The sequence below is a fragment of the Cydia fagiglandana genome, chromosome 3 (assembly GCF_963556715.1).
Source record: "Cydia fagiglandana chromosome 3, ilCydFagi1.1, whole genome shotgun sequence".
Lineage (NCBI taxonomy): Eukaryota > Metazoa > Arthropoda > Insecta > Lepidoptera > Tortricidae > Cydia > Cydia fagiglandana.
The window spans coordinates 7,273,991-7,285,283 of NC_085934.1; the positions used below are offsets into that span (position 1 = coordinate 7,273,991).

The following is an 11,293-nucleotide window of genomic DNA, read 5'->3' on the forward strand; positions in this document are numbered from 1 at the left end:
TCTTTAAGTCAAAACGAACTCTTTAACTCAAAACTAACTCTTTAACTCAAAACGAACTCTTTAACTCAAATCGAACTCTTCAACTCAAATCGAACTCTTCAACTCAAAACGAACTCTTCAACTCAACGAACTCTTCAACTCAAAACTAACTCTTTAACTCAAAACTAACTCTTTAACTCAAAACTAACTCTTTAACTCAAAACTAACTCTTTAACTCGATCCAACTCTTTAACTCGATCCAACTCTTTAACTCGATCCAACTCTTTAACTCGATCCAACTCTTTAACTCGATCCAACTCTTTAACTCGATCCAACTCTTTAACTCGATCCAACTCTTTAACTCGATCCAACTCTTTAACTCGATCCAACTCTTTAACTCGATCCAACTCTTTAACTCGATCCAACTCTTTAACTCGATCCAACTCTTTAACTCGATCCAACTCTTTAACTCGATCCAACTCTTTAACTCGATCCAACTCTTTAACTCGATCCAACTCTTTAACTCGATCCAACTCTTTAACTCGATCCAACTCTTTAACTCGATCCAACTCTTTAACTCGATCCAACTCTTTAACTCGATCAATCTCTTTAACTCGATCCAACTCTTTAACTCGATCCAACTCTTTAACTCGATCCAACTCTTTAACTCGATCCAACTCTTTAACTCGATCCAACTCTTTAACTCGATCCAACTCTTTAACTCGATCCAACTCTTTAACTCGATCCAACTCTTTAACTCGATTCAACTCTAACTCGATTCAACTCTAACTCTATTTAACTCTCTAACTCGATTCAACTCTAACTCAATTCAACTCTCTAACTCAATTCAACTCTCTAACTCAATTCAACTCTCTAACTCAATTCAACTCTCTAACTCAATTCAACTCTCTAACTCAATTCAACTCTCTAACTCAATTCAACTCTCTAACTCAATTCAACTCTCTAACTCAATTCAACTCTCCAACTCAATTCAACTCTCTAACTCAATTCAACTCTTTAACTCAATTCAACTCTTTAACTTAATTCAACTTTAACTCTTTAACTCAATTCAACTTTAACTCTAACTATTCAACTCAATTCAACTTTAACTCTTTACTCTTTAACTCTTCAGATCCTTGACTTTCGACTGTAACGGCAAACCCGTACTAAATACCACATCTATGGACTCTCTGGCAGCACACTACATGGCCACACTCATAAACAGCACAACTACATGGCTGTAGACTCTAGCAGCACACTACATGGCCGCACTCATAAACAACACATCTACATGGCCGTAGACTCTAGCAGCACACTACATGGCCGCACTCATAAACAACACATCTACATGGCTGTAGACTCGAGCAGCACACCTACATGGCCTCGCCCATGAACAGCACATCTACATGACTATCGACATTCTAGCTGCGGACTACATAACCGCACTCATAAACAGCACATCTACATGGCTGTAGACTTTCTGGTAGCACACCTAATAGATGGCTGCACTCATAAACAGCTGCACTCCTAAACAGCTCGCCTACATGGCTCAAAATAATTCAACTAAATAATCAAAGCGATCACACATAACTGGCTCATTAGACGTTGGGTCTAGCTATAACATACCACCTCCAAACCTAAATGGTACCCGTAATATAGTAGTCTTAATATCCATTTGCAGTGAACTCAATAACAGATCTCATGTGGTTTGTTTGTCCTGTACCCAATGATACTATCAAAAACATATATATTCAAACCACTAATCAGAGGATCAAGCTCTTGTGTACGTAGTTAGTATAATATTACATATATGTTGGTAATAACGTGGCAACTAGATCGTTTTTCGCGTTCTCAGGTAATGGAACATCGGGTCCACGAGCAACATAGCACTTACAAGTTAACTAACTACACCATAACAACCTACATAGGTAACTAACCATTAAATCTGGTTATAGGGTACCGCCTATATGATATGTTACGATATATATCTTCCCCATAGTTCAACAATTTATCAATCAGCGCCAGAACATGTAGTTCTCATATTTAATAAAGCAGGAGCGAAACAATAAAAATTATAAAACAACTCAAAAAATAAAATAAAAATAGTCTTGGAGTCGATGAAATGCCCGTTCTTGTAAAGTTAGCACAGCCACTGACAAAACTGATTAACCAGTCATTTAATCAAGGAATATTCCCGGACTTACTTAATATCCATTAAATATATATTCATTATTAAACCCATATTTAGAAACGGTGACGTAATCCATCCAAACCAATATCGACCTATCGCACTCTTACCCGATTTGGAGTCTAAGACAACTTTTTCGTAAAGTAGGTACAGTATTTTATCATTTACATTTTATTAATACAAACAGAACATCTTAGGTCATAAAGACAACAGAACACATAGTTTAGGATTTTTGGTGGGTATGACAAAAAGCGTATAAAAAAAGTATCACACGAAATCTTACTCAGTAAATTGTACCGGATGGGAATACGCGGCACTCTGTATATTTGGTTCAAATCAAATCGTACCTCTGAGACCGTAAACAATGCGTACAAGTAGAACACTTTGATAAGGACCGCGAGGAACTAAAGACCGTGACATCAAAATCGCGTCATATTGTTCATTCAATTATGTCAATATTTCAGGGAAGCGTTTGTGGATGCCTACTATTTCTTGACCTGCCAAAGATACGTAACACAGACACAACCTGCGTTATGTTTGCTGACGAAGCCTTTCTTCAAGATCATGGACCAACACTTTGTAATTCAGTGCAGACTGACATAAAGGAATCAAAAAGTGACACAACATTCAACAAAAACTGAAATCATTACTTCTAGAACACGCTTATTACTCAATTGACGAATCTATATTATCTATGCAAAACGATCATTGATTCCAACACATCGTATTGAATAGGGTTCTAAGTCCTAACAGTTACCTCCCATTATTAATTACTTATTTACCTACTATAACATTTTCACTTATTATAGTTAATAATAATTTTATTTGTAAAAATTTAATGACATGAAAAATTTACCAATAACAATCTGTATAACAAAGACATTAGGGTCTGACCCGTCTGACTATGATGGTACACCACCTACATGGTGACTACACTGTTAATGACAACGTGTCATTAACCTAATAGAGCCCTTTATTCATTTCAGAAACCAATCAAAGGCATTATCATGTATGACTTTACTTATTAGATCATTTAGCTCATACTATTTATTAGAATAGATTAAGATCAGTATTCGAAACTCACGTATATATTTAATATGCATAATGTAAATACTTTCAATTTAACGACAGCAAGTATTTAAACTAAATCTGCATGCCACAGAGCACTTCACACTGTATGTTTCTTCACAATATGGGCTATTTAAATTTAACCACTCTGTTAAATGAAATTGTTCCTTTAATGACAATAAACTTACCTACTTGCCTATAACCGTACACGTACAATTATACATGTTTGTATCTTAATTGCTAATGGATTCATTAAATATTTATCCAAATCGTATCCAATTTCACTATAATCGCGATCACGTATCGTCTATGCATATGCTCGGCTAAACATCGATATTACACAAAAAAAATAACATACTACTACACTGTACACACTAATCGTAAGTAAGTATTCAAATTCTAAGACAACTTGTAACCACGGTTTAAACATGGCTCTTGTAAAAAAAATAAGGTTAACTCGCCCAATACCTGTACCGATTTTGATTACCAGCAGAATTCTAAATTATGTAATAAGTCTGCATTCGTTACTACTTCAACTTGACCATGATCGCGAATCTACATGTATTCTCAATCAGGTTTTGAGGTTACAAGCATTGCAACTTAAAACTTACTACCATAACGTCTGAGTATATAAAATATGTATATGTATACTAGGTACTCACACGTTCTAGTCCTTTAATGGGCGCCGTTGATCACCGCTTCTGACTTGTGATGAATCAAAGTCCTTCGTACAATCAATTACTTTTATTTTACTCCAACTTCTTACTTCAACACTCTTTAACAATATTTAGTTAACAAGCCGTAACCTTCGTGCTACATGTTACTGGTTCAAGCGCCAAGCGAGAATGAGCCCTCCATCCCATGGTAAGTTACATTTTATACTTTTTCCTCATTAGAATTGGCGGGTAGGAGAGAAGGGTCATTTTCGCGACTACCCACAGATTAATTAACAAATATTCGGGTAAACACAAATCACATTTTTAATCACTACCCACTGAATGCCATAAGTTTAACATAACTCACGCAAAATAATTATAATTTATTCTTAAAATCTTATGAAATATCACACTAAATTATTTGCTCTGATCTTTTTATTAATTATGTAACTTACATTTTATGTATTTCTTTAAAAATGTCAGATCAAATTAAAGTTGTTTTGTTAGGTTCAGATGTAGGTATGCAATTAATGTAATATTAAAGTTGACTAGGAAAATATGGCATATGTATATTAAAATTATAACTCAAAACTAAAATATCCATTTATACCATAATTAGGTGTAGTTTTATTAATACGCTCCACTCGTTACTGAAAACCGACCTTTACCGTTTTGGTACCAAGTTACGTCGTAATAGCACAGTTAATAGAATACTTGCCTTGATCTGTCCATTTTTATGTTGAGATGCCACAGCGGAAGCTTTTGTTGGTTTTGAGATTCTTAGCTTTAGTCAATACAAGAAGAAAAATAAAATGGAAACTTCATAGACAAAAATCTCATGAATCAATAAAAAATTTTTACAGGTACCAAATTATGTATCATATCATAATCACGCCATTGCCCACTTGTTTCCTAGAAAATGTGTAGATACCAGTAGGTACATGCTTAGGTATCCATAAAGGCTTTGACCGTAGGTACCTGTGAATATATTGTAACTTATTTTTATTACCTAATTCTTTATACATAAACTAATTTAGTCGGAATCAGAATAACGTTTAACAATAGATAGAATCAGCTTTGTTGACAATGGAATCATTACGTTTTTCGCAATGCAAATATGTATGTACATATTTTTAAATTATTGATATTTTTCTCATCAAGGCACAGAAAAAGGAGGCTTAAGAAACCATTGTGCCGCGACCCACTGTCAGTCTTGATTGATATCACTTTAATTATATTTTTAATGTCAACAATCCATTAATCTTCGTGGTTATGAAATTGAATAAGAAAGAAGTGATTTTGAATTCCATTAATTGTTTTGGGTGTCACTTAATTCTGTGTGCAAACAATGATGCTTTCAAAACATTTCGGCAAAAAGAAAGCATTTTACGACAATGTGTACAAAAATATGAATCGAATGGTTATTTAAATAAATACAAAGGTTTGTTTAATGTAAACGCGTATAGTTCTATAATGATAATATTATTCTATTAATGTAATAATATAATTTTATAACTTAAACGCGTTCTATTGCACAGTTCCTGTTAACTGAGAATGTTTCCGACGAATTCTTATTTTATTATTTCTTTCATTTTAAGTTTTATTTTCGATTCAGATTGTAATTCTAAACTAAATAAAAACTGAACCAACATCGCAAAGTACTTAAATCAAGCCAACAAGGTTATCTAAAATTCTAAATCAAGTACAAGTTAAAAGTGCCATAGGAATCCCTTAAGAAGAGTGTGATTATTTCCATGGAGTGAAGTTGACTTAAGAATTGCAAAGAAGGCTTTGCCGGGCAGGAGCACAATACAGAAGAATGGAGGCTACAACCCGGCTGCGGCGGGACGCTAGCACGATACCCTACCGTTTTTTTTAAAAATACTGTGGAAATATTTATTGTTTTGTCTTTTAAGTATTGTATATGCATGTTCACTTCTTTATAGTGCATTTATAATGAGGAAAATAATCCGTATCCTTTTTAAATGTTTAACCTCGAAAACATGTTTGAGCTGTGATTTTCAGTACAATCTCTAACAATGACTCATCATCATCATCTCTCGTCATAATACCATTTAAGGCATTTTATACTCCTCTTGTATAGTGATATTCAAAGTGTGATGGGCCAAAGCTGATATGTAAAATTTCCGATTCGTTTTCCTCTTAAGGGAACTTATAGGAAATTGTTTGGTTTGACCATTAAACAATATCATTGGTAGATATGATTTATACTAACTTCTTATTAAGCTTTGGCGAAAATAGCTAAGATGACATAAATATAAAAATCGCTGACTATTTCAGTCCTTAATAAAATATAATGTGTAAATAATATTGCACTTTTACATTTATTTAACTACACGAATGGGTCTACCTAGCAATGCACGCACGAGAACTTTCCAAAGTTGCGAAACTTTCCACATGAGAAATTCTCGGTAACTTCTGAGAATGTTCTCGAGAACGAGAATTTATTTATTTATCGTGGTTTATACCATGAATATTCACGATAGTTTAGGTGTAGTCCTTACCCCCAGAAAATTCCGACTTTTGGTCGTCCGCTTCCGGTCAGAAAAATGTATGACGGCCCGGCCAAACGGTCAGACTTAGGTGGGGGGTGCTCGACCAAATGTCATAGAGGGACCCCGGCAGATTTTGACGCCGCCATTTTTTTTCAATATGGCCGACTTTTTTTTAAAACTTTTTTAATTTTGTCCTAGCGCGTTGAAATTTTTGTCACGGAATCTCGGGGTCCCCTAGATACCTATGAAAATTTTTTTTTTGGAAAAATGCTATAATTGCGGGAAAACTGGCCACTTTTATTTTGTATGGCAACTTTTAAACGGTGCGTGATAGGTGGGGGGTGCTCGACCAAATGTCATAGAGGGCCCCAAGACAAAATAAACTGCATTAAAAAAATCAAAATGGCCGACTTTTATTTTTAATTTTTTCAAGTTGGTCCGAGCGCGCTGAGATTTGGCATGGCGGGAGATAGAGGCCTCTAGATTCTAATGAAACAAAAAAATAATTTTGGAAAAAATTGTCGAAAGTCGAAATGTTCTCTGATATACAGTGAGAATTTAAGCAACTTATTGGTAAATTTATCACATCAACAAAATAGCTAACTGTAATAGACAATAATATATGCATAATAACATTTAGTTTTAAGTTATGCCTATTTAAACTTTATTTCAAGTATATTCTCTTGTTTAAACAATAATTTCCATGTTGCAGGAATGTTCTGAGAACATTTTCGAGAACGTTTCCGCTTTTTGGGAATGTTCTGCAATTTGTACATTGCTAGGTCTACCACGATATAATTTCATTGTTTTTACATTGAATTCCGACATTTCAGCTGAGTTGCACCAGCTGTGGTCACGGAAAGACCGTTGGTGTAATTCAATATGTGTACAAAACGCGGGAGTTTAAAGTGTTATAGTTTTACATTTCTTGTGCATAACACAATGAACAAGCAAGCAGCATAAGACACTCAGCATGCTAGCGCTATCACACAACGACCAACGCCTACGCCCCCAGAAATTTACGATTGTAAATAGGGCATTCCGTTTATTTACTTATGACCAAGTAATTCGGTGAATCCGTATAATTACCGGCATTAAGATGATTCTCGCTCCCTCCAACAACGAACTCGCCTGATGCTGAACATTTAAATGTCCGGAGCGAGTTTTAAAGTTGCGGTTATAAATTTGGTCTGTCTGTTTCGGGAGATTAGAATTTTGCCAAGTGAATAAATTGGTTTTGGAAAGCGTTACGGCGGGCGTGACCTCTTGACCGAAGTTGGGCTACGATGAATACACCTGTCGTCAGGAAGTATTAATGTCTATTGCAGTACGTACATACTTCATGAGATACGCAGTTAAAATGTTTGTACTCACTACCAGAATTACTTTTCTCAGCCGCAGTTTGGCGACTTTTTTATATCTACAAAGCGCGACTTGCAAGATAAGAAAATGCAGCAAATAATTTAGATATGGAACCACGCAAACGTCAGTGAGTAAAGCTTTTAAAAAAATCTCATAAATACATGAAGATTTTTGGGGTCAATTTATGAATAACGGATGTGGCCAATTAAGTTTACTATATGGTAAAAACAGGGCACGACCGGGATTTGAACCCGGGACCTCTCACACCCAAAGCGAGAATCATACCGCTAGACCATCATGCCGCGTAGTTGAGGCTCTATAAATGTATATTAAAACTTGGAACTGAAATTCATCGTATAAACTATTTAAACAGTTGTTTGAATCGTTCTTCGGTGTGTGATGTTATTAAGTAAATACAATTGAGAACATTCCTAATATATTATATGCACCAATTCAGAGTTATTTTGTACATTTTTTGTCATTGCCGGATTGTCTGCTCTATACAATCAAATCAAGATAATTAAACAAATATAATCACTCTGTTGTAAATAACGGGTCATATAAATTATTAAGTGCATAAGATCATGCAAATTTTTAGCCAGAACAGGCTACCTATCTGTATAAATAACACATTGTATTGTTGTAGTGAATGTGTGTCGTTTGCATATAGTTACCTTCATAGGTACCGTAACATCGGGGTACTTTGTCCCAAAATCAAGATACTTTTTACTTTTCGTTTAAGCACTTCAATTTTAATCGCATTATGACACTTTTATAGTCATTGGTATTTAATTGTGGGTATAATCAACTCATGCACATACGTAAAACTTAATAAATCAACCTCTAAATATTTTTTAATTTTTCGCAAAGTTTGAGCCAAAGTTGCGCTTTCAAGCGGGTTTCTTTGGCCATCGATTTTTCATTGAGTACAACATAACGGTTTGCAATAAAAGCGCAAAGAAAGCTGTTTAAATTTATTACACAATACACATGTATATCAAATAAGGACATAGTAGTAAGATTCATTTGTTTTTATTACACTTAAAAAGCAAACTAATCAACACAAAGTAATAAATCTATTAAACATGGTTTTTTTAATAAAAACTTTGCCAAAACAATCAGATAAACCTTCTAAACTTATCGATCATAATCATTAGAAATAGTTAACGTGTATAACTATAATTATCATATGAAAAATTAGTTTTCCTATAGAATTATTTTACTAGGTAGGCACCTAGTTAACAGTCGACTGTAACTAATCAGTCTTAAAAATTTATAATCATTTTATAAGATATTAAACTTATGCGGCAGATGTTCTTTATCTTTGTTTTCATTCATTCCATTACAATCTAGAGAATCTGTCTTTGAAACCTGAGCCTGTGGTTCATCCAGTGCTCCAGCACAGGACGAACCACTGGCTGCTGTTCCTGGGATCGCGATTTATAACCTGCGTCAATAGTAAATTGTCTTCTTAGTTAGCAGATTGATCGCGTGCCGTTATGAGAGCTTCAGTAGATGAAGCGAGACTATATCTGCGTCGCTGTTCTCTCTGAAGGAAATGTTTTCCCATGGGTCAAAGAAACCCGAAAACGATAGCCAAAGAATACTTTGATTTTCAATAACATATACTTCTCACAATAATGTCTTAAATTCTATGATTTATATCACATTAGGATCCTAGATACATATCTGTTACGATTAAATAACAATCAAACACTTAAACTTATTTTCTTTCTTTGTTTCGAGAAAAAGTTTGCACATTATAGAATCGCGTAGTTTATAGGCAACAACTTGTGACCGAAATTATGGACTGACCAATCAGCGTTGTTAACGTGAAACTGTTTCTACCCACCGCCCCATACGGTCATCTATCGATGAATAGCGCGAAATACATCGATAGGTCCTGACGTGCAGCGTGACGGGAAGTTCAATCTTTTTTTCGTTTTGGGACAAAGTAACCCCCATGGGCTAAAGTACCCCGATGTTACGGTAGTTACTCAGATAGTTTTCATGCGCGAAATAGTCGCACCGTTCGAAAAGTACTTAATGATTACCAGATTCCCTCAAAACCTCTTCAGAAGTCATTACTCTCTATTAGCCGACCTTATGAAAAAACCGCAACTGATATCAAAGCATTTAATCAGGTAAAGTGCGTTCCAAACGAGTGGGGGCCAATAATAAACCCAATCGACATCTGGGCCCATTGAGAGAGGTTTGGTTATTAAATTATCTGTGGGGACGGTATATTAATCGTGGTATAGCTATTGGAGATGACAAAATGAGATGGGCAGGGTTGCCTCGAGTTGGAACAGAAAGGTTTTTATTGCAAATATTTATATTTTGTGGCTAGACCCTGACATGAGTTTGTTATTCACAATTTTTAATTGCTACTAAAAAATACAGGAATCTTACTTATTTCTCAATTCTCATAGTAGTTATAGAAAATAAGGGCACTTTTCAAAATCAAAATAACAATCGCAAAAGCACCGTGAATCTCGACCATTACATTAGGTATCTGGAGAAATATTAATTGTTTATATTCTCTTTGTTGGTCACAAAGCTATAAAAACAGGGCACGACCGGGATTTGAACCCGGGACCTCTCACACCCAAAGCGAGAATCATACCGCTAGACCATCATGCCACATGAACGATGTTTTACAAAAACCTACTATGTCGAAAATAAGAAGTTTAAATCACCTGAACTAACAACTATGCACAATAGTTTTTACCAATTACGAAATATTTAACCAAAATACAGCCGTATTCGAACAATAAGATACGTCAAATACTAGATATTGAAACGATATGGAATAGATATATCAGTGTCAAACTAGTGTCAAAAGTGACGTTTTTGTTTGAAGAAATGTCAATTTTGACACTTGTTTGACACCGACATATCTAATCCATATCGTTTCAATATCTAGTATTTGACGTATCTCATCGTTCGAATACGGCTGCTAAAGCCTTAAGAAAGAGGCAATTCAGGCAATAGAAATATATTTAATTATTTGTTTGAAATTATTTTAAATTTCAAAGAATTTTTTCAGTGTTATTTTAAATATTTAGCATTTATCACTTAATTTGAAAAGGTATTTATAGTAGGTACCTATTCGTGTTTTAGTGCAAATCGTCGGGTGACAAGCAAAAGTCACTAAGTACTATCAAAAAATTTAAGTAACAATGCACTTTAACTAGTGAAATTCGTTTCCTAAAAAAAATCACAGCCCCATCCCTCTGTTTGCCCTCGATTGATAGGAACCGTCGTGGTCTGAGGCAAATGTACCGGCTAATGATTTGCTAACGACGATATTTTAATGCATCCCAGTCACAGATTATTTCCTTTGAAGGGCCGATCAACATCTGTGACTGGGTTCTTACGAGTTTTCGTTTCAATGTTAAAAGAAGTATTTGCGGAATAACGACGTGTTTTATGACACTTAAAGAACTGTAAATGATCGTTATTAGGTTTTTTAAACTTTCAATTGAGTGTTATTGAACATCTGGAGACATTGGTATGCAATC

At 34.8% G+C, this 11,293-nt stretch overlaps 2 non-coding genes across 2 annotated transcripts; both read right to left on the reverse strand.

Annotated features, from left to right (window-relative positions):
• Positions 1–7,999: 7,999 nt before the first annotated feature.
• Trnap-ugg (transfer RNA proline (anticodon UGG)) lies at positions 8,000–8,071 on the reverse strand. Its single transcript has one exon. It is a non-coding gene; the product is annotated as a tRNA-Pro (tRNA).
• A 2,269-nt stretch (positions 8,072–10,340) lies between these two features.
• Trnap-ugg (transfer RNA proline (anticodon UGG)) lies at positions 10,341–10,412 on the reverse strand. The gene has a single exon. It is a non-coding gene; the product is annotated as a tRNA-Pro (tRNA).
• Positions 10,413–11,293: the final 881 nt, after the last annotated feature.